Genomic DNA, 20,279 nt, shown 5'->3' on the forward strand with positions numbered 1-20,279 from the left:
TGGAAACTGTCTGTTGGATCTGTGTGACGTTGCTTTCTTGGTTAGAGTTCCTCACAAATGTCCAGATGATTCTTCTAATGAGGCGTCGACCATGTTTGCAGCTCTTTGGAAGAAAACGTCGCCCTTTGCCATCCTTACTTTTCTTTGACTTCTTCAAATGCAGCTGAACTCCAGCTGGTATTTTCTTGGACTTTGCAGCTGTTTCTGGTCATCAGTTCATTCCTGCAAACCTCTGAAGCTGAACAACAATGATGCTGCATTGCTGGCTGATCCCAAAAGGTTGATTCTGTTCATCTGGACGTTTTCAGAAACGTTTGCTCACTGATCAGGTGACTTCTTCAGTCTCAGCTGACTGCAGCTTTACAAGCTTACAAACAGCACATTTGCACAATGACTGAAAGCAGCAGCACCTGATATATATGATACTAATATAATACATATACATATATAATCCATACTAATGATGAAGGAACTGAGCTCACAGTCCATTGTTCATTCAGTGAACTACTCAGTTTATTTTGGGCCTCAGAAATGCTCACTCTGTTTGTACATCACTGTCAGCAATAGACTCATTCTGCTGTGTGGACAGGAACACATGTGACATCACTTCCTGTTTGTTTGTGACTGAAGAAGTTTACAAGGAATCATTTAGAAGAGTTTCAAACATCAACTGATTGAATCCATGAATCTGAAAACGTGTTTGTGAGTGAAAGAGACAGACATGTACAGACTGAACTATCTGTTCAACAGTCAGAGTGTTTCTGTAACAGGAGACACTCTTTACACTCCACTCAGCACAGGGACACTGAGGAACCAGGAGACCAGAAACTAAACCCAGGATAAAGAGTTTGAGTGAATGTGGTGTTGAAGGTGTGGAGGTGGATCAGAGTGTCAGAGGAGACTCTGTAGAAGGACAGAGTGCCAGCAGGACAGTCCACATACACTGCTGCTCTGTTAGAGACAGAGGAGGAGGAGGAGGAGGAGGAGGAGATGGGTGTTTTTATTTTATTGTGCCAGACAGAATCAGGACCATCATCAGAGCAGCTCAGACTCCAGGACTGATCATTGTATCCAAACAAACAGTCATCACTGCCTCCTTTCCTTCTGATGCTTCTGTAACTCACTGATATATAAACGTCTCCTCTCCACTCGACCTCCCAGTAACAGCGACCAGTCAGACCATTTCTACACAGCAGCTGTTCCCAAACATCAAATCTGTCTGGATGATCAGGATATGACTGAACCTCCTCCACATGTGTCACCTTCCTGTTGTTGTCAGACAGTTGGAGCTTTGTGTGCACTGTGTTTGTGTCGATTGTGAGTTGACAGGAATCTGATGGAGAGAACAAACACAATCCAGCTGCAGTTATTGATCCATCATCTGTTCATTGATTGACACTTTGATGATGACTCCTGACATGATGAAGATGGTTGAATGTGTGCTGCTTTGTTTTCATGAATCCCATTAAAAACACACTTACACTTCCTCAGACCTGGTCTCAACCATCGGACTCCAGCAGGCTCCACCCTGAAAGGAGGAGGGGGGTCAGAGCAGCACAGTCAGCATGCACACATGGACATTACATGGCTCTCACACACACACTGTTACACACTGAGCTCAAAGCTCGGCTCCACTGTTTTATTCAAAGAAATCTACATTTATTTATCAGCACATTTAAAAACAGCTTGAGCCAAAGTGCTGCACAGAGTAGAGAGAAAATAGGAAACATACACAGTAATGACTATAAAGACTGGTCAGGATTGAAAGCTACAGAGTACAAATGTGTTTCCAACCGGCTTTTAAAAATGTCCAGTGTTGGTGACGACCTGATGTGAAGGGCGACTGTTCCAGAGTTTGGCTGCAGCCATCGATAAAGCTCACCTCTGTTTTTACGTCTAGTTCTGGTCAGAAGCTGCTTATCTGCAGACCTGAGGGCTCCACTTGGATTCTTTTGTTAAAGAGAGATAAGATGGAGCCAATCCATTCACAGATTTAAAGACAACCAGATCTGGAAGTGGATTCTACCATGTACTGGTAACCAGTGGAAAAAGCTGGTGATGGGTCGTCTAGCACAGACCCACCGCTGGAACCAGACAATTGATGAGGGAGAGAACTGTGACAGCGCCGTTCCTTCACTTGACCTCAGTCGCTCTCGTCTGCTCCCTCGTAACACTGCTCTTTATTGAGCTTACATGAATATGCACAAGTTCATTATGACGTCTTACACAGGTATGAACAAAGAGTACCAGTCTGTGCATAGTGTGTGTGTGTGTGTGTGCGTGTGTCTGTCTGTCTGTGTGTCTGTCTGTCTGTCTGTGTGTGTGTGTGTCTGTGTGTGTGTGTGTCTGTCTGTCTGTGTCTGTCTGTCTGTCTGTGTGTCTGTCTGTGTGTGTGTGTGTGTGTGTCTGTCTGTCTGTCTGTGTCTGTCTGTGTGTGTGTGTGTGTGTGTCTGTCTGTGTCTGTGTGTGTGTGTGTCTGTGTGTGTCTGTGTGGTTTTTTCCCATATTACTAACATGCCAATTTGTTTGTTGTGATTTATTATCAGCCAGACTCATATTTGCTTTAAATGACAAATTTATTTAAGACGGAGTGATTTATCTAAGTCTGGGATGGTATGTGTTAACGGCCGCTCATAGATCCTACCTGCCGGATCTTCTTTTCATTGATATCGCTGTTATGACTGATGAAGCCGAGCTGGTGAGTTTCTGTGTTAACCAAGTAACGTGTTAAAGCTATAAATATGACTATTACTAAACTGTACTGTCATTAATAGTGTTGCTTTGTTAATGTTGTATGGTTGTTTTATTTTGTGTCTTTCAGTTGATTACCTGGCATCTGTAAAGGCACGGTTACTGTACTGGTGTTAGTTTATGGTTGTGGAATAAACTTATAAAAGGCAGCAATCAGATGTCCCAGCCTGAGTACGACACAGTTTCATCAGTTAAAACACACCCTTACGGTGGGATTTTGCTAAATTAAAGGTAGTTAACTTAGTAAAAACCGTACAGTAATCAACACTTAGCCACCCCCCGCGACGGAGAAGTGGAGGAGGGTCTGTGTCGACTACGGAGAATCCAGCAATTAGACGGAGCCCGGCCGATCGTCACGGCCGATCGACACGGCCGATCGACGTGACTTCGTTCTCAAAACACCGTCAAGCCCTCGTACGTGAGAGACTGTGTGTGGATTTCTTTGCTGGGACTATTAGGGCGCTGGCATAGGATAAGCCGGCCGCCGAAAACGAACTTTTAATTCAGTTACTAGCCGCTAAGCGACCGGAAGTGGGTCGCCGCCATCTTTGTTGAGGGCAAAGGAATAACGCCGGTAATAAAAGAGAAGGAAAAGTCAGTATGGCATCCCGAGAAGAATTAAAGAAAAGGCGGTCCTCTGCGCAAGCAGTTTTTACTAGGAAAGCCAATTCCATTGCCTTTAACATTGACCTTCTGACTGAACATGACCTCATGTGTGAAAGTAGGACACTCAAAGACAGTTATAGTGAGGTTTGTGATAGCAGTTTTGATTACATCGCTGCTATGGAAGAAGAAGATGTAAGTGGGCTTGCAGCAGAAATAGCTGAGGTGGAGAAGAAGCTGCAGGACTGCCGCTCAAAATACCAGACCACAGAAATGAAGCTAAAGGAAGCGTCATGGTCTCGTTGTGCATCAGGTCAGTTTGACAGTCTAAGAGTTGACCTAAAAGATATGATTAGCCAGGTGGAAGCGCTCAAAACGGGTCAAATAAAACAGGATCAGTTTGATTCAATGCTCCCTGCTGTGGAAGGCCGAGAGGAAGCTCTGAGTGAGTTTGTGCATAAGTGGGATCGTTATGTTCCAGAGAAAGAAGTGAACGTTATGCGAGCTTGTCTCAAAGAGTTCAAGGAAAGGAGGAGAGTGGCTATGGTGATGCTGGCTACCACCCTAGATGGAAGAAGGAGATCTGGGTGTGGTGACCTTAGAAGCAGGACTAGCAGTGAAGGTGAAAGCAGTGATGAAGGTGGCGCTGACGGTGGAGTGACGACCAGCACTAGCAAGCCCAGTGGGCCCGCTGCGACCGGTGGAGATGATGGCCCAGCGCGTGCCAGTGGTGCGCTAGATGCTGACGTGCACCCTGCTGCATGCCAAAGTGCCGCAGTGGGCAGTAGTAACCAGGTTATTGATGAAGGTGGCCCCGATGGAGCACGAGCTGCAAGTCCTTCCATTGCAGCCCTTCAAGCGCCACCACAGGGACCACTATACCAGGGTCTGGGGAGTCCTGTGTTCAACCCTGGCCTCTCAGGCACGCCACAGCAGCTTCGAGGAGTGCATGGTGTGAGACCCAATGGCGCTGGGGCAGGACAGAGCACGTCTACCGTCTCTCAAGGATCACTCGGAACAAGGATCGCACTCGCACCCCTGAGCCTACCAAAGTTCTTTGGGGACAGGAGAAGCTACTGGCGCTGGAAGAGTAACTGGGGGATCCTCCAAGCGTTAGCGGAACCCACAGGTTCCCCGGAGTGCAGGCTCTTCCACCTGATGGACAGTATTGCTGATCCAGTAAAATGTGAACTTAGGCTGTCTCACTGCCGTACAGCGAGTGAGGTTTTCCGAGTTTTAGAGGACTGTTATGGTGACGTATCACAGATAGCAGATGACATTGTACTTGAGCTACAGGAGTTACCGGGCGTGCACAACAACAAACCCAGAGAGGTTTTACAGTTGATCCAAGCTGTAGAGAGGGCGCTGTTGGACTTAATAGACCTAGGTTGTGAAGATGCCATAAAAAATCAGTTAGTGATCCGGTCACTTGAGAGTAAGCTGCCGGACAGTATGAAAGAAAGGTGGCTTTTGTACCGATGTGATCCTGTCAATGATGTCAGTCCACAGAACCGGTTTGATAAGCTATGGCAGTTCCTGAAAGATCAGAAGACAGTTCTGGTGCAACTGGAGCAGTTGCAATCCATCAGACAGTCTAATACTGCCAGGGCAGCCGATCCGAGCCCCCGCGAGAAACCAAAAGAGAGGCCTGATCGGAGGATAGAGAGACGTTCGTTCACCAAGGCTACTGCGAGCGAGACGAGAGGTGAGCTGTCACAGAATCCTTGCTGTTTGTGTGGCGAAGAGGGTCACACAGGGCGTTTATACCGCTGTAAGACGTTTAAAAAGGCCAACCCGTCAGAGCGGAGAGTTTACGTGAAAAAGACAAAAGTATGTCCCAGATGTCTGGACTCTCATGGGAGTGATGACCCGTGTAGTAAAAACTTTCTGTGTCGTAATGAAGGATGCAGAAGGGGTGATGCCTCATCGGATCACCATTTCTTCCTGTGTCTTAAGATCCCAACTAGGAAAGATGCAGCTAGGCAAGGGATAAAAGGGGATAAAAGGAGAGAACCCCGAGGCCCGACGGAAGAGCAAGAGGCTGTGTTTGCTGGCCTAGGTCTGTCCCCGGAGCAGCTGGCGGCTGTTCGAAGGGCTTGCACAAACAAAGTAACTTCAAAGTTGTGGGCTGGCAGAGGCTCAGAAGATGAGAGTTGTCTGAAGAAGCTCCCGGTCCTCATGATGTTGTTGGACGTCACCACCAAGAGGGGAGACTGGATTGGAGCACTCATCGATTTAGCCTCTGACACGAATTATATCACCCACGAGGCAGCGGAGAGGCTTGGTCTGCCTGGTGAACCAATCACCTTAGTTGTTCATGGTGTTGGTGGCATGGAGGCAAAAGTAGAGACAAAGAGATACCTGGTGAGCATAAAAGTAGCCACAAAGAAGGGAACATGGCGACTCCATGAGATGGTTTGCTATGGATTAGAAGAGATTGCCAATGTGGGTCACGTCGTGGACTCGGGGCGCCTGGAGAAGTTTTTCCCAGGCTCCGTCGAACCCGGGGAACTGATTCGCCCGGAAAAGATTGAGCTACTCATCAGCACCCGGGAGGGTCGTCTAGCCCCCCAGAGAATGATGAGGTGCGGTGACTTGGTTCTGTGGGATGGTCCGTTGGGGAAAACCATCAGTGGTGCACACCCAGATCTGTTTGAAGATGTGGAGGTGACTGCACGACTCTCATCGACCCATTTTGCATGCTCCATGATGGCGGAGTCTCAGAGAGTTGTGGCCCTCCATAACTGCTGCCCAAAACCAAAGAACGGCGTAGAAGTCGGTACCACGGCTACATCCAACACTGAGATCATCAAATGGCTGCAGTGGGACAGTATTGGTGCCGCCTGTGATCCCATGTGTGGCGGGTGCCGCTGCGGGAAGTGCGCCCCTGGAGGGAAAGAAATGTCACTTGCTGATGAAAGAGAGTTGGAGATCATCAGAGGAGGTCTAACCTTCAAGCTGAGTGACAATCATAGTGACAAACCCCATTGGGATGCTAAATATCCCTGGAAAGAGGACCCTGCGACCCTGCCTAACAACCGCAAAGCTGTGGAGGCGACTTTCCTGAAGTCAGAAAAGCGCCTCGAGAAAGATCCGCTATGGAAGGCAGCTTATGCTAAGCAGGTGTGCGACATGCTGGCTAGGGGGGCCGCTATCCAGCTTTCCCAGACGGTGTTGGACGAGTGGAAAGGAGCGGTGTGGTGGATAAACCATCTAATGGCGCCCAACCCACACTCCAACACCACGCCGGTGAGGCTCGTTTGGGACAGCAGCCAGGTGTACAGAGGTGTTAGTTTGAACAGCATCTTGATGAAAGGCCCAGATGTCCTGAATCCCATTAGGGCAGTGCTGCTCCATTTCCGGGAGGGAGGGCATGCGGCAATAGGGGATGTCTCCAAAATGTATAACTCTGTATGGCTGGAGGATCAAGAGGTGCATGTTCACCGCTTCTTGTGGAGGCATTCCCTGGAGGAGGACATCAAGGATTATGCTGTGGTGCGTGTGAACATGGGTGACAAGCCTGCAGGTTGTATCGCTCAGGTTGCCATGCGAGAGACTGCCCTTCTGCCACAGTTTGTCAACAGAGTGGAAGAAAGACGTGTCATTGAAGAGGATACTTACGTGGATGACATCCTTGTGTCCCACAACGACCTTGAGAGACTGAGCGAGATCCTTGAGGGGGTTGAAACCATTCTCAAGCATGGTGGGTTTTACCTCAAGCCTTGGGTGCGGTCTGGCTTTAGTGGGAGGCAAGGTGCTGTTCCTGCCGAACCAGAAACCATCATGTTGCCCAACCAGCTGCGGACCGAGGACAACAAGGCCTTGGGTGTGGGTTATCTCGTGGAAGAAGACAAGCTCTTCCTCATGGTGGCTATTAACTTCTCCGCAAGAAAGAAAAAGATGCGTACTCAAGTAGACCTCACTGAGGAGAACATAGGGGAGAAGACGCCAAATCCCCTCACCCGCCGTATGCTTCTAAGTCAGGTAGCAGGGCTCTATGACCCTCTTGGTCTGGCGACGCCCCTGAAGCAGAAAGGTGTTATTCTTGTCAGAAGAGCCTTTCAGGAGGCCGGGATACTGACTAAGGATACGTGGGATAAGCCGCTGTCTAGTGAACTACGTGGGAGAGCGATCAAGCTCTTTGAGGAGTACGCGCGGCTGAGTACCATCACCTTTCCCAGGAGTATTACACCATCCGGCTGGGTGGGTAAACCCTGGGGGATCACGTTCTCTGATGGAAGTTGTGACTCATACGGAGCGGTCCTCTACCTGCGCTGGGAAACATCTGGAGGGGTTAAGACCCGGCTCGTGGAGTCCAAGGCCAAATTGACTCCAATTGAACAAAAGGGAGATGCTGTCAAGGCAGAGATTTGTGGAGCTGTTTTTGCCACTCGCCTGAAAGGTTACTTTCTGAAGTACAGTCGGTTGGAAATAGATCGTTGGTACCATTTTCTGGACAGTCAGACTGTGTTAGGTGCCATCCAACGGGAGAGTTACGGGTTCCAGACCTTCTTTGCCAATCGAGTGGGAGAGATACAGAAGACTGGGCCTGTGACCGACTGGTGGTGGCTTCCTGGCCAGTTCAACGTGGCTGACCTGGTCACAAGAGGATGTTCCCCTGAGCAGCTTGGTGAGGGCTCTTCATGGCAGACCGGTCCCATGTTCCTAACCAAGCCAGTAGAGGAATGGCCCATAAAGTCAGCTGCAGAGGTGGCCTCTGGGACTAGAGAAGTCGTCAGTCGACTCCAAAGAAAGGCTTTTTCTGCCATCTTAACAAGGTCGCAGGAAAGGGCGCAGACTACTCCAGATGGTTTTGATAGCGTCAAAGTCGTGGTCGGCGGCCGAGTAAGTCCAGAGCTTTTACCATTCAGCAACAAGGTTACGTCTTTTGAGACTAAGGGGTCTCCTTCTGTTGCTTCTAATGTCTGCAGGATCAAGGAGTGCTGGGGTTCAGCCTTGATAAATCAAGTAGATCTTTCACGGTTCAATTTTCTAGCCAAGCTCTGTGGGGTCATAGCTTATGTCCACAGAGCCTTGCGCTTTTGGTTATCTGGCAGGGGTCGAACTGCTATAGGATTAAAGTGGGAGGCAGTGCCCACGGCTCAGGAGCGAGTAGAGGCGTTTCAGGACTTATGCCTCGCCGCCCAAGCAGGTGTGACTTTCCCTACGACGACGCTCAACCGCCTGGTTGTGCGCAAGGATAAAACAACGGGGCTCTTGATGTGCTATGGTCGGATTCAATCCGTTGAGGAGGAGAGGTCCGGGGTCCCTTTGATCCCCTACAAGTGTCGGTTAAGCTCTCTCCTCGCTGAGGACGCCCATCGTGTCAACCACGAAGGTGTTTCTGCCACCCTTCTTTGGATGAGGAAGAGGGGCTGGGTAGTTCAAGGTCCCAGGATCGTACGGAAGGTGATTGATTCGTGCGTAAGTTGCAGAAAGTGCAGGGCCAAGCTATGCACTCAGGTGATGAGTGATCTTCCTCCCGTACGTACTACGCCAGCAGCCCCTTTTGAGTACACTACTTTGGACTTGTTTGGTCCATATTTTGTCAGAGACTCAGTAAGACGACGAGTGAAGAAGAAAGTTTGGGGCGTGGTTTTTAGCTGTATGGCCTCAAGAGCAGTTCATGCAGACATAGTTGAAGATCTGTCAACTGAGGGCTTCCTGAAGGCATACCAGCGGTTTACTGCCCTGAGGGGTCACCCCAAGAAACTCTGGTCTGACCAGGGGACCAATTTCGTGGGAGCTAAACCTGTGCTGAAGGAGCTCTATGATTTCCTTGCGGGTATCGACAAAGACGAGATCCAAAGAAAGGCAGCCGTAGTTGGGTCTGACTGGATGTGGGAGTTTAGTCCAGCGGACTCCCCACACCGGAATGGAGCAGCAGAGGCAGCTGTTCGCGTGTTGAAAAGGGCGTTGAGTAACGTTGGTGAGGAGGGAAACTTGACTGCTCTGGAATTCCAAACCCTCCTCTATTTGGCGGCCAACCTCACCAATGAGAGGCCTATCGGGGCCAGAGCTCAAATTCAGGAAGAAATTGTAGATGTGTTGACACCAAACTCTTTGTTGTTGGGTCGGGCAGGGCCCAGGGGCGACAACATGGGTTTTGAGTTCCCTGCCTACCCATTCAGTCGTCTACGTGCAGTCCAGGTGGAAGTGGACAAGTTTTGGAGACGCTGGAGTCAGTTGGCCGGGCCGCACCTGTTTGTTCGGCAAAAATGGCATGCCCCGGCGAGAAATGTTTCTGTTGGGGACCTTGTCTGGGTGGCAGATCAGAATGCACTTAGGGGTCATTTCAAGCTGGGCCGCGTGGAGGAGGCAGATCCGGATCACCTAGGTGTTGTTCGAGATGTCAAAGTAAGGATTTGTTGTAGTCGTCCCATCAACTGGTCTCAGGCAAGGAAGGACAGAGAAGATATTAGTAAATGTGTAATTAATAGTGGGGGGAAAAGGTTTTTGCTTTAAGATGTTAATCAGACTTGACTGATGAGTCTTGGTAACCATTAACATTAAAAAAATTGAAATAATGCTTCAAAAGGGGCAGATCCACCATTCTCCACAGGGACGTAAGGAGGTTGGTGGTGTTACTGCCAGTAGAGGAGCAAGAGGAACGTGGTTCATCCCCCTGAGTACCCAGGAGATACTTGCAGATTGGGGACTCTTGGGTGTGGGGACCAGGCCCAACCTGTTTAAAACACTGTTATAAGACTTTTTGTTTTCTATATTAGTGTTTATTGCTACTGGTTATTGTGGCCTACTTAGTCTGGCACGTAGCCCAAGTGGGAGGTGTGTGGTTTTTTCCCCATATTACTAACATGCCAATTTGTTTGTTGTGATTTATTATCAGCCAGACTCATATTTGCTTTAAATGACAAATTTATTTAAGACGGAGTGATTTATCTAAGTCTGGGATGGTATGTGTTAACGGCCGCTCATAGATCCTACCTGCCGGATCTTCTTTTCATTGATATCGCTGTTATGACTGATGAAGCCGAGCTGGTGAGTTTCTGTGTTAACCAAGTAACGTGTTAAAGCTATAAATATGACTATTACTAAACTGTACTGTCATTAATAGTGTTGCTTTGTTAATGTTGTATGGTTGTTTTATTTTGTGTCTTTCAGTTGATTACCTGGCATCTGTAAAGGCACGGTTACTGTACTGGTGTTAGTTTATGGTTGTGGAATAAACTTATAAAAGGCAGCAATCAGATGTCCCAGCCTGAGTACGACACAGTTTCATCAGTTAAAACACACCCTTACGGTGGGAGTTTGCTAAATTAAAGGTAGTTAACTTAGTAAAAACCGTACAGAGTGTGTGTGTGTGTGTGTGTGTGTGTGTGTGTCTGTGTGTGTGTCTGTGTGTCTGTGTCTGTGTGTGTGTGTGTGTCTGTGTCTGTGTGTGTGTGTGTGTGTGTCTGTGTGTGTGTGTGTGCGCGTGTGTGTGTGTGCGTGTGTGTGTGTGTGTGTCTGTGTGTGTGTGTGTGTGCGCGTGTGCGTGTGTGTGTGTGCGTGTGTGTCTGTGTGTGTGCGTGTGTGTCTGTGCGTGCGTGCGTGCGTGCGTGTGTGTGTGTGTGTGTTCCAGATGTGACCCTGTGACCCCAAAGCTGGTGCTAACGGTGTGTTCACACCGAACGCGATGGACGCGAATAGAGCGTCAGGTTTACATGTAAAGTCAATGGAAAGGCGCGATGACGCGCGATTGCGGGTCCCGCGAAAATTCGGAAGCAGATTTGCGTCGCGAAAACGCCAAAACGCGTGAAACGCGCGTCAGTGTAGCGCGTCTGGCGCGTTTGACGCGCGAATAAAACCACGCGCGTGAGTTTTTGTGTTGCACTTTGTGCATACGCGCGTTTCGCGTCTACCGCTCGAGTTGGAAAAATCTGAACTCCAGCGTCAAATCGCGCCGCGACAACCAATCAGGAGCCTGGTGACGTGGCTGTTACCTAGGTCAAAGGGGCAGATCCAGCCAAAGCCTTTCATACTTCAATGGAGGGGAAGGCTAATCAATGCGGTAGCAAACAACTCGGAGCTGTACAACACCAGCTGCTTTCAGTACCGAGACAGGAATAAAAAGGACCGAGCTTGGAGGAAGATATGGGAAGAGATCGGGCAACCTGGTAAGTTCATTCATTTCTCTTTTGAAAGTTTTCACTGACCCGGGAAGCCGCACAAAAGCTAGCAAGCCACCGCTATTTTCCCACTGACGTACAAATACCGTTCTGCTTTTATGCATGTTGTCATTTAGGAATATATTTTATTGTTTATTAATAAACAGCACACAGTGGTCCCGCTGTTCATCCGTCACTGCTTTGCTTTTTCGCTGATTTTTTATTGCACAGTACAGCATTGCATTCTGCAGCCTGATTGACAAATCTCCTGCGCTTGCCAAATTTATCACGTTTGGTTTTGATAACCATCGCGTCCAATAGAAAAAACAGCACAAAAACACCCATAACTATGAGCCTCATTCGGAAATAGACACCTGCACCGTGAGGGAAAAAGGCGCACGAAAGTGGCGGGCAGATGAAGACAAACCGCGGCATAATAATACTTTTACGTTTTGCAATCTACAAAGGTTTGCACTTTGAGAATCAATTGTGAGAACTGTGACCAGGGGCTAGTTATTCTGAGAACCCCTGCTGCAATAAATGAGGGACCACTGTCTACTCTACGATTATTATATCCAACCTGTTAACATTTAATACTGTATTGATAGAACCAACTGATTCTGCAGCAGAGCATCCCCAGTCCCTGAGCTCCTGCTGCTGCACCCACAGATATGTACAGCAAGCGCTGATACCTTTTTAGTCGGTGGGATTCCCTTGTGATCACCTTTACTAAATATCTACAACCAATCTGATTATATCCTGTTATTGTTTTTGTTTTTTTTTCAATGTTGAAATTAAAATCTAGTAGCAGCCTTCTCATTTCTTTGTGTTTTGTGCTGTTTTACAGGCCCACAGAGGAGGACGGCTCCGAGGCAGATGAGGGACGGGTCCCAGGACGGTCCATCAGCGGTGGAGCTGGCCATCCTGGAGTCCCTGAAGAGGCCACACCAGTCTCCAATGGAGCATTTCCTCCTCAGCCTTGTTCCTGCTCTGGAGAGCAGCTGGTCCTTTTTATTCCTGTCTCTCTGTAAATTCTTATATTTTATATATTTATGTTTAATGTTTTTCTGTTTGAGACTTTTAATATTATTTCAAATAAATTTTTATAATGACTAATGTCTCAGTTCTACTACACAGCAAATGTTGGCACACGACTTGACACATGTAGAATTTATTTCATATTATACTAATGACAAAATATACTGATACAGTGGGATGCAGAAGTTTGGGCAACCTTGTTAATAGACATTATTTTCCTGTATAAATCGTTGGTTGTTACAATAAAAAATGTCAGTTAAATATCATACAGGAGACACACACAGTGATATTTGAGAAGTGAAAAGAAGTTTACTGGATTTACAGAAAGTGTGCAATAATTGTTTAAACAAAATCAAGCAGGTGCATCAATTTGGGCACCACAAAAAAGAAATGAAATGAATATTTAGTGTATATCAATGTGTGTGTCTCCTATATGATATATGGGGTGCCTTTGTCTGGATGTGCTTCCCATCCAGAGCTGCACAGCACAGAGGGAAGTTCCAGCGCTCCTGGAATCCCTCTGTGATGGACCGCCAGTCTCCAGGTGAAGGCACAGCCATGAAGTCGTCCACTAGACAGTCCCAGATGGACGTCGCTGCCTGGGGGGTGATCTGGCTCACCGTGGACACACCGACTCTGAAACTGAACACGATGGTCCTGAAGGAGTCCCCGGTGACAAGGAACCTGGACAAAATTGTTCAAAATCAGTATTATGTGTACTGCAGTTACAAAATACATTATTCAAATTCCAAAATACTTTTGTGATGTCAGATATAAATCACAAAACTTAAATCTTACATAAAACATTTTGTAATTATAAGGATAATTCCAAACGTATATTAGATAATATCTAAAACAGTTGTGTTTTGTTTTAACTTTAACATATCATAATTTGATTGGTAGCAACTTTCACAACTACAGTGAGCCAATCACTCATAATTCCTAAACATGTCAATCAGGTAGGAATGAAGTAAGACATTAATAGAAATAAAGAGTTGTGTGTTGACATGTAGCCCTTTCCTTGCTTAAATCATTAATATTTTTGAAAAATTAATCTGTGATAAGACAGCTTATCAAGATAGAACCATGTAACTAGAGATGAACCAAACTGTTCACAGTTTTATCTAACTCTGTTTTAATAAAGGCTGTGACCCCTGTTATAGAGTCTGACAGCTGCAGGGATTATATACAAATATTCAACTATCCCAGAATTAAACCAGGTCTAAATAAAAAGGAGTGAGTATCACTACAAAGGTTAACTCAGTGGTCCTAATGCTACAGTTTGATATCAGCAAACACCGAGCGCATACATTGATGTGACACCACAGCCATGCTATCATTCAAACACTGATAACAGCATAAATCGAATTAAATCAGGACTTGATGAGAGCTTCTGAGTATCACTAGAAATATTATAAAGAGTCGTCTCTGTACCACAGTTTGCTTTCAGTAAACACCGACAGCATTCACTGTTAGCATAGCACATCCATGTTAGCAGTGTTAATATGGATGGTTTAGCATATTAGCACAGGTATCATTAAAGAACTACCGTATTAAATAGTTTTACTAACCTCAGGCAGACGGACAGGCGCTCTGCAGGTGGGATTGAGCGTCTGTAGTTGGTGTCTAGGCGGGCGATGCTGGGACCGACAGCAGGTCCTCAAACTGGCCGAGTGAATGACGGTGATAGCGCTGGAATCGACCGTCATCCAGGCGCAGCTCCTGGAGCAAATGGTGAAACTCACCAAACTGCTCACGCCTCTGGAGGACCTGATGGACCCAGGTACGGCGAGGACGTCTTTTACGCCGCTGCTCTGCTCTCCACAGTAAATAGAGAAGGGAGACTCTCTCTTCAAGCGCTAGCTCGACAGCTGCCATCTTGCAAAGATACCGGTCTAGCACAACTTCCTCCCACATCCCTCCCACATTTCCGGTTCACGCGCGTTAAAATATGATATTTTGGAGCGCGATGGATTTTTCTTGGACACGCGTAGAGGTGCGAACGTGCACGCGTCAAGTTAGGGGCGTTTGGGGCTTTTTTCTCGCGCCCATCGCGTTCGGTGTGAACACACTGTAAGCTGCACACAGCTGATGTTAGCCAGGAAACATTACACACTGACTTTAATGGAGAGACCGGAAATACAAACACACACAGTTTGTTGTGTGAAGAAATCAAACACGAGCTGAACAAACAGTAAAGTTCCTAAAGACAAACTGTTAAAGGAGGAAACAAAGCAAACTTACAGTTTCTTCACACACCAACAACAAGCTCCACTCCACGAAGCTCAGGAAAGTTAAAGTAGACTTTGAGCCTAATGCGGCGTTTGAGGACACTCGGGAGCATCGTAACACTGTGTGCTGTGTTCACGTAAACGTCGGAAATTCCCCAACCTCTGGCAGGTCGTGATTTATTCCTGTTGATTTTCCTGTTTGAAACACAAACATCCGTCATCACTTTGTTGTTGTTCTTCCTGCAGCGTTTGAATATTTCAGCACTGAACTGATGTTTCTTCAAAGCTCATTTCAACCTGTTAAAGTCATGAATGAAAGTGCAGACTGAGTGTAAGAGCCAAAGTGAATGTTTATGTTTTATTTGTTATGGTGGTGCAGGTGTTGTTCCTGCAACCTTCTGGTTACAGATGAGTTTCCCAATCCACTGAGTCGCTGTAACCACCACAGTGACAGGAAGTGTTTGTAAATGACTGAAACACTGAAATGATGCTAACGGCTGTCGTTAGGCTCACTGACAGCAGTGCTGATGTGTTCATGTCAAACACTGGCTCAGGTCAGACTCCTTCATCCTTCTCCAGCGTGAGGCCGCCCTCAAACCCACAGGAGCTCTGACCTTTGACCTCCTGTACACAGCTAGCTTCATCAGCAGCTCGTTCTCTAAACTCCATTTATAACTCAAATATATTTCAAATTTCTAAGCTCTGCTTTGAATCTGTGCCAGTATTCGCTGAAATCACAAAGTCCTCATAAGACTGGACACAAGAAATAATCCTGACTGACTTTATTTAAGACTCAGAACATGAGACAAAGTTCAGCCAGCAGCACTGAGACCTGATCCTGAACCGTGAAGCCCTACGAGTCATTTCAGCACCACCTGAAAACAAAATCCTACATTTGTGAGCCAGTGTGAGAAAATCCAACGACACAAACTGAGAATTGTCGAGGAGGGAAATTATTTTACTGCTATTGTCAAATAATTGTCATTGCATTAATAATATAATCTGCAGCATGGATATTGCATTCCAAGGTTTAAACAGTGTCTCTTTCAGAAAGACTGAGTTGCAGGCTGACAGGAAGTTGTATGCAGAAAGAAGCAGGAAGTTATTTTGAGCCGCAGGCTAAGACGAGGCTTTAACAATGTAACAGATAGCTTTAAGAAGGCCTTAAGCAGTTATGACTATTTTATACACAATGCATATCTGTGCTTATTAAAGAGTTGGAGCTCGGTCAATTAATTGGGGGTCGGAAGCTTTGTTCGGCGCGATGTTCGGACAATCTATTGTGCAAGTGACTTGGAGCCAGAGAAGGAATTGCAATACATGCTTACAAAACACTTATATATCAGATCATTTTATATTAAGGTTTTAGTAGAGGTTCTTGATTAAAACATTTATTTAGTAGAAGACATACACATAGTCTCAGTGAGCTTCTGGTCTGGTAAAAGGTCAGAAGTGCAACAGGTGAATTGAGAAAGAGCATTTGAGGACGAGACACAGACAGTAGGTGAAGAGATGACACAAAGAGCATGTGAGGTCAACACACACACACACACACACACACTTTAAATTAGATTTATTTAGAGGAGAGGTTAGTTATGTTTGGCTGTAACTGCAAAATTGTCTTGGTAAAAGAGGAACCGTTTCTTGGTGTCTCGGCAAGAAAGAGGAACAAGACAAGAACTGAAAGGTAGACAGGAAGGGCTAGCCATGAAAATAGAAGATGATTTTCTAGGTGAAAAGTCATGATGATGTTGATCTGATCTATGTATAAAATGTATCTGTGACGTATGAAGGGGCGTCAGTAAATAAACCCTGATGCTATAAAATATCTGTTCATGCTTTGATTAAGTCGAAGACTACTTCCTGTCTGCGTACAGAGTTGTCTTCCCACGCGTGTATTCATTAAAATCTTCGTTTGACTTCACCCGGCCGGATCGGTGTGGTTATTCTTCGATCACCTCTTGTACCCTTCCTCAATATTGAATCTTAACATTTGGGGGCTTCGTCCGGTTATTGAGGAGGGAGAGTTGGAGGTTTGGACGGAGAAATCCGGGGTCTTGGGTGGTCTGACGGGCAGACATGAATTCCAGTGGTCTAAGTGAGTGGGCATAAGCCGGCTTATCCAAAAGGTAAGGCACTACCTGTTGAATTATTTCCAAAGTGTGCCAAATTGGATATGATAAAATTTAAGTCTACTCACTGAAGTTACTGGTGGATGTCTGTTTTGATTTTGATGAGAATCTCATGACAGTACTGAGGATTTAAAGCAGTTGGACTGCTGGAAAGGATTTAATGCGGTTGGACCGCGGGAAGCAGTTGGACTGCTGGAAATGATTTTAGTATGTTAGGGAATTTGGTTATTTTTTGGTTATAAGGTTGGACCTGCTTCAGTCTTACACTTTGTTGGGTGTTTTACTGTTGTTCCAAAGTATTATAAATTACTCAAGAACGCCAGTTGGACTGGTAGGAAGCGCAGAGCCCGGAGGTTACGCTCCCTCCTTGTCGTGGACGCGCGACATTGACCTCTCGGCGAAGAGGGATAGTTCAGTGTGGTTTAACTGTGGGGTACAGGGCAGCCTGGAATTAAACTAGGAGTTAGTCTCCTTACCGTTTGGAACGGTACCTGCGCTTTTTTGGACAGGAGAAGTTGGTCTTCGGGCGTGTAACTTTAACTTAACACTTCGAGGTAAGCCTTGGCTGTGAAATGCCAAAAATAGAGCTTCAGGCAAAGTTTGGGTTGGTTGACGCTTTTAAATTGAGTTAGGGACTTTAGAGATGAGGCCAGAAACTGTTGGACAGATACTGGTTAATTGATTATAAAAAAAGTTGGACTTTTATCGGTTAGACCGTTAACTTAAATTTTTCAAAATTCGGTAGGTGTTAAAAGGCATAAAATCTGTGCAGTTGTAAATATAAGACGTCTTTGTGAATATAAAATAATAGATCTCTGTGTGAAAGGAGTCTGAGGCAATGCTGGAGCTATTTTCAGACGGTGTGTGTGTGAGTGAAAATGCAAATGAGTAAGCAGTGAACTGTTTAAGCCACAGTTGGTTTTACAAATACTGCTGCAAACATTGCTGAGTGTGTGTTTAAAATGCCATTTATGTTTATTAGAGGACTATAAATAAAGTTTTGAGTTGCCGTAGTGGATGTATAGTAATTGACTGAAGTTGGATGTAGATATATAAATATATTGAGTGCACTGTGTATACTTAAGATTAACATATTACTTTCAGTAGTAACTTCTCTCCAGCAATAGTTGCTGGTGTGTTTTATTTTTTCAATTTCTTGTGTGAATGCGGTGACTAGAAGGTTTTGAATGATGAATAAAGGTGTGAGAGGTATTTCTTTGGTGATGTAAAGTAGGATGTTTTAAAGTTTGAAAGTGTTTTTAATTTAAGAGATGCATGAGTGATGTTATAAGAGTTTAGTTTATTTAAAAGGTGTGTGTGAGAGGATTATGAAATCATTGTGTGAATGATGCTACATTTTAGATCAAAAGTTAGTAGAATTACAGAGGGTTTGTAGATTGTAAATACAAAATAAGTTTGATTAGCCTGGAGAAACAGCAAAGCAGCTTGAGCTGCTCTGAGCAGCTGCGTGCTGTGTGTGTGTAACAGGAAATGGTGTGGGTGACAGGAAGTTTGCATGCCCATATAAGGTGACGAGTGAGCACCCAGAGAGAGAAACAGATGAGTTAAACTCTAGGCAGATAAAGCGAATGGAGGTTTTGAGAAAAGAAATGAAAAGGATATTAATTGTATGTTTTAGTGTGTTAACACAGATTACAGATAAATGAAGGTGGACTTCTCTCAACCTGGAATTTTGAGTACGGCGCCAAAACTACTAGAGTAGCATAATTGGGAGAAAACAGGCCAGATTTTGGCTTAAAATTTTACAGCTTGACCTCGCACTTGTCCCCATCCTGAGAAGAAGCTCAAAGGACAGTTAATCTCCTGATGAAGACCGACAGAACATCGTGGACTTGAGAAGAATTAATAGCAGGCAAAAGACAGTGCAACGGAAACCACACTGACGACACCAGCAGCAGCATGTAAGGAACCACGAGGTGGAAACATGTACTGTAAATTACAGGCTGGGCAGTTGAACAGTGGGACAATGAGCTGTGGAAAGCACTGGACATTGATTGTCAGATTTGCCATGCTTGGAGTAATCTTGAAAGAGATGACTGAGAGGATCAACAGAAAAGAAGAAACCACGTGATGAACCATGCACGGTGGACAGCAGGCTGGTAAGAACAGTGTGACATGACTGTTTAAAGGCACTGAATGTGGTATTTTGCCAGGCTGGGACTTGATCCAAAAGGAAAATACTGAAGAGAAACAGAGAAGAAACAGACTGTGTTTGCTGGAATTCAAGACAACAAAAGGACACGGAGAGAAGAGGACGGTGACCAGTGAGAGGCGAAGCAGGACGAGTTCGACTGTGAGAATACAGGGTGTAATTGGACTGAAAGTGAAGCTTGAACTCATGATGGTTTAGAGATGTCCACCGTCACAAACAAAGAGGTAAACAAGAATAGAAAACACACATACACAAAGTGTTACATGTGAAATTATTTCTGGAAAGGATCAGAAGTGAGATAGTTTTGAATTAAGAAATTAGGGAAAAGATGCATGAATTAAACCTGACTATAACATATAGAGGCAATGAAGAAAGCAGCTTACACTCACTGAACATTAACAAAATACATAGGAAAAGCAATGAAGACCTGCTTACACGTATATACATAACATAAGTTGGGATTTCTGACCAGAGAAAGGGAAACGGGTAGTTTAAGTACATATGAAAATAATGAAAATGTCTCAGTTGTGTTTCTATAGGGGCGAAACAGATCTGGATCAATTTTCCACGTGCAGCGGTCGGAAGAAACCTGTAGGTTAACTTGACCGGACATGCCAAGGCAAGTTTCTGGTTGAATTGTTTACAGCGCCATGTCTCCATAAACCTGACAAGTGGGCCCTAGCTTCTGGCTGAGGAGCAGGGACGCGGTTAATAAGGTGGGAGCTTAAAATTTGGGTTAGCAAATTTGGGAAAGAAACTGACGGCTTAAGTGGAGAATTGTGCAGGAGTCTGACACACTGCAAAAGCAACATATGCAAATTCACATACACAAGCAGAAAATGCATTAACCTTATGAAGACAAGACAAGCTCATCGAGATTAATGCATAGATACAGATTAAACTTGGCTAAGAACACAAACATATGCAATGAAGAACAGCTTGCTATTTTGTATGAATGATACAATGGTGTGAATGTTTAATAAAATACATTTGTGTTTGTAATTGAGGAATAGAAGAAGCCATATGATAAAGGGGGTTATGTTTTATGCTGAATTGAAGTATGTTACAGAGCATAAGGGGGTGATTTTTGTGTGCAAATTATGTGGTGGCAAGACTTGGGTGTTTAAGGTTGTTGAGGTTGTTGTGGTGAGGGGTTGATTCTGTCAGTTAGGTTGTTGTTGTTATTTTTGTTTTTAATAGAGGGAGTTTTAGGAAACATGGACATGTCTAAAAAATTGGGCCC

At 45.5% G+C, this 20,279-nt stretch overlaps 2 long non-coding RNA genes and 1 pseudogene across 2 annotated transcripts; 2 read left to right on the forward strand and 1 right to left on the reverse strand.

The window, feature by feature from the left end:
- Nucleotides 1–738: 738 nt before the first annotated feature.
- Nucleotides 739–20,279, reverse strand: part of LOC113016640 (NLR family CARD domain-containing protein 3-like) — a 176,379-nt pseudogene continuing 156,838 nt past the window's right edge.
- On the forward strand, nucleotides 2,493–2,900 carry LOC113016828 (uncharacterized). The gene is made up of 2 exons (XR_003271314.1): nucleotides 2,493–2,698; nucleotides 2,822–2,900. It is a non-coding gene; the product is annotated as an uncharacterized LOC113016828 (long non-coding RNA).
- LOC113016821 (uncharacterized) lies at nucleotides 9,910–10,555 on the forward strand. The gene is made up of 2 exons (XR_003271312.1): nucleotides 9,910–10,353; nucleotides 10,477–10,555. It is a non-coding gene; the product is annotated as an uncharacterized LOC113016821 (long non-coding RNA).

Source organism: Astatotilapia calliptera, chromosome 3, assembly GCF_900246225.1.
Source record: "Astatotilapia calliptera chromosome 3, fAstCal1.2, whole genome shotgun sequence".
Lineage (NCBI taxonomy): Eukaryota > Metazoa > Chordata > Actinopteri > Cichliformes > Cichlidae > Astatotilapia > Astatotilapia calliptera.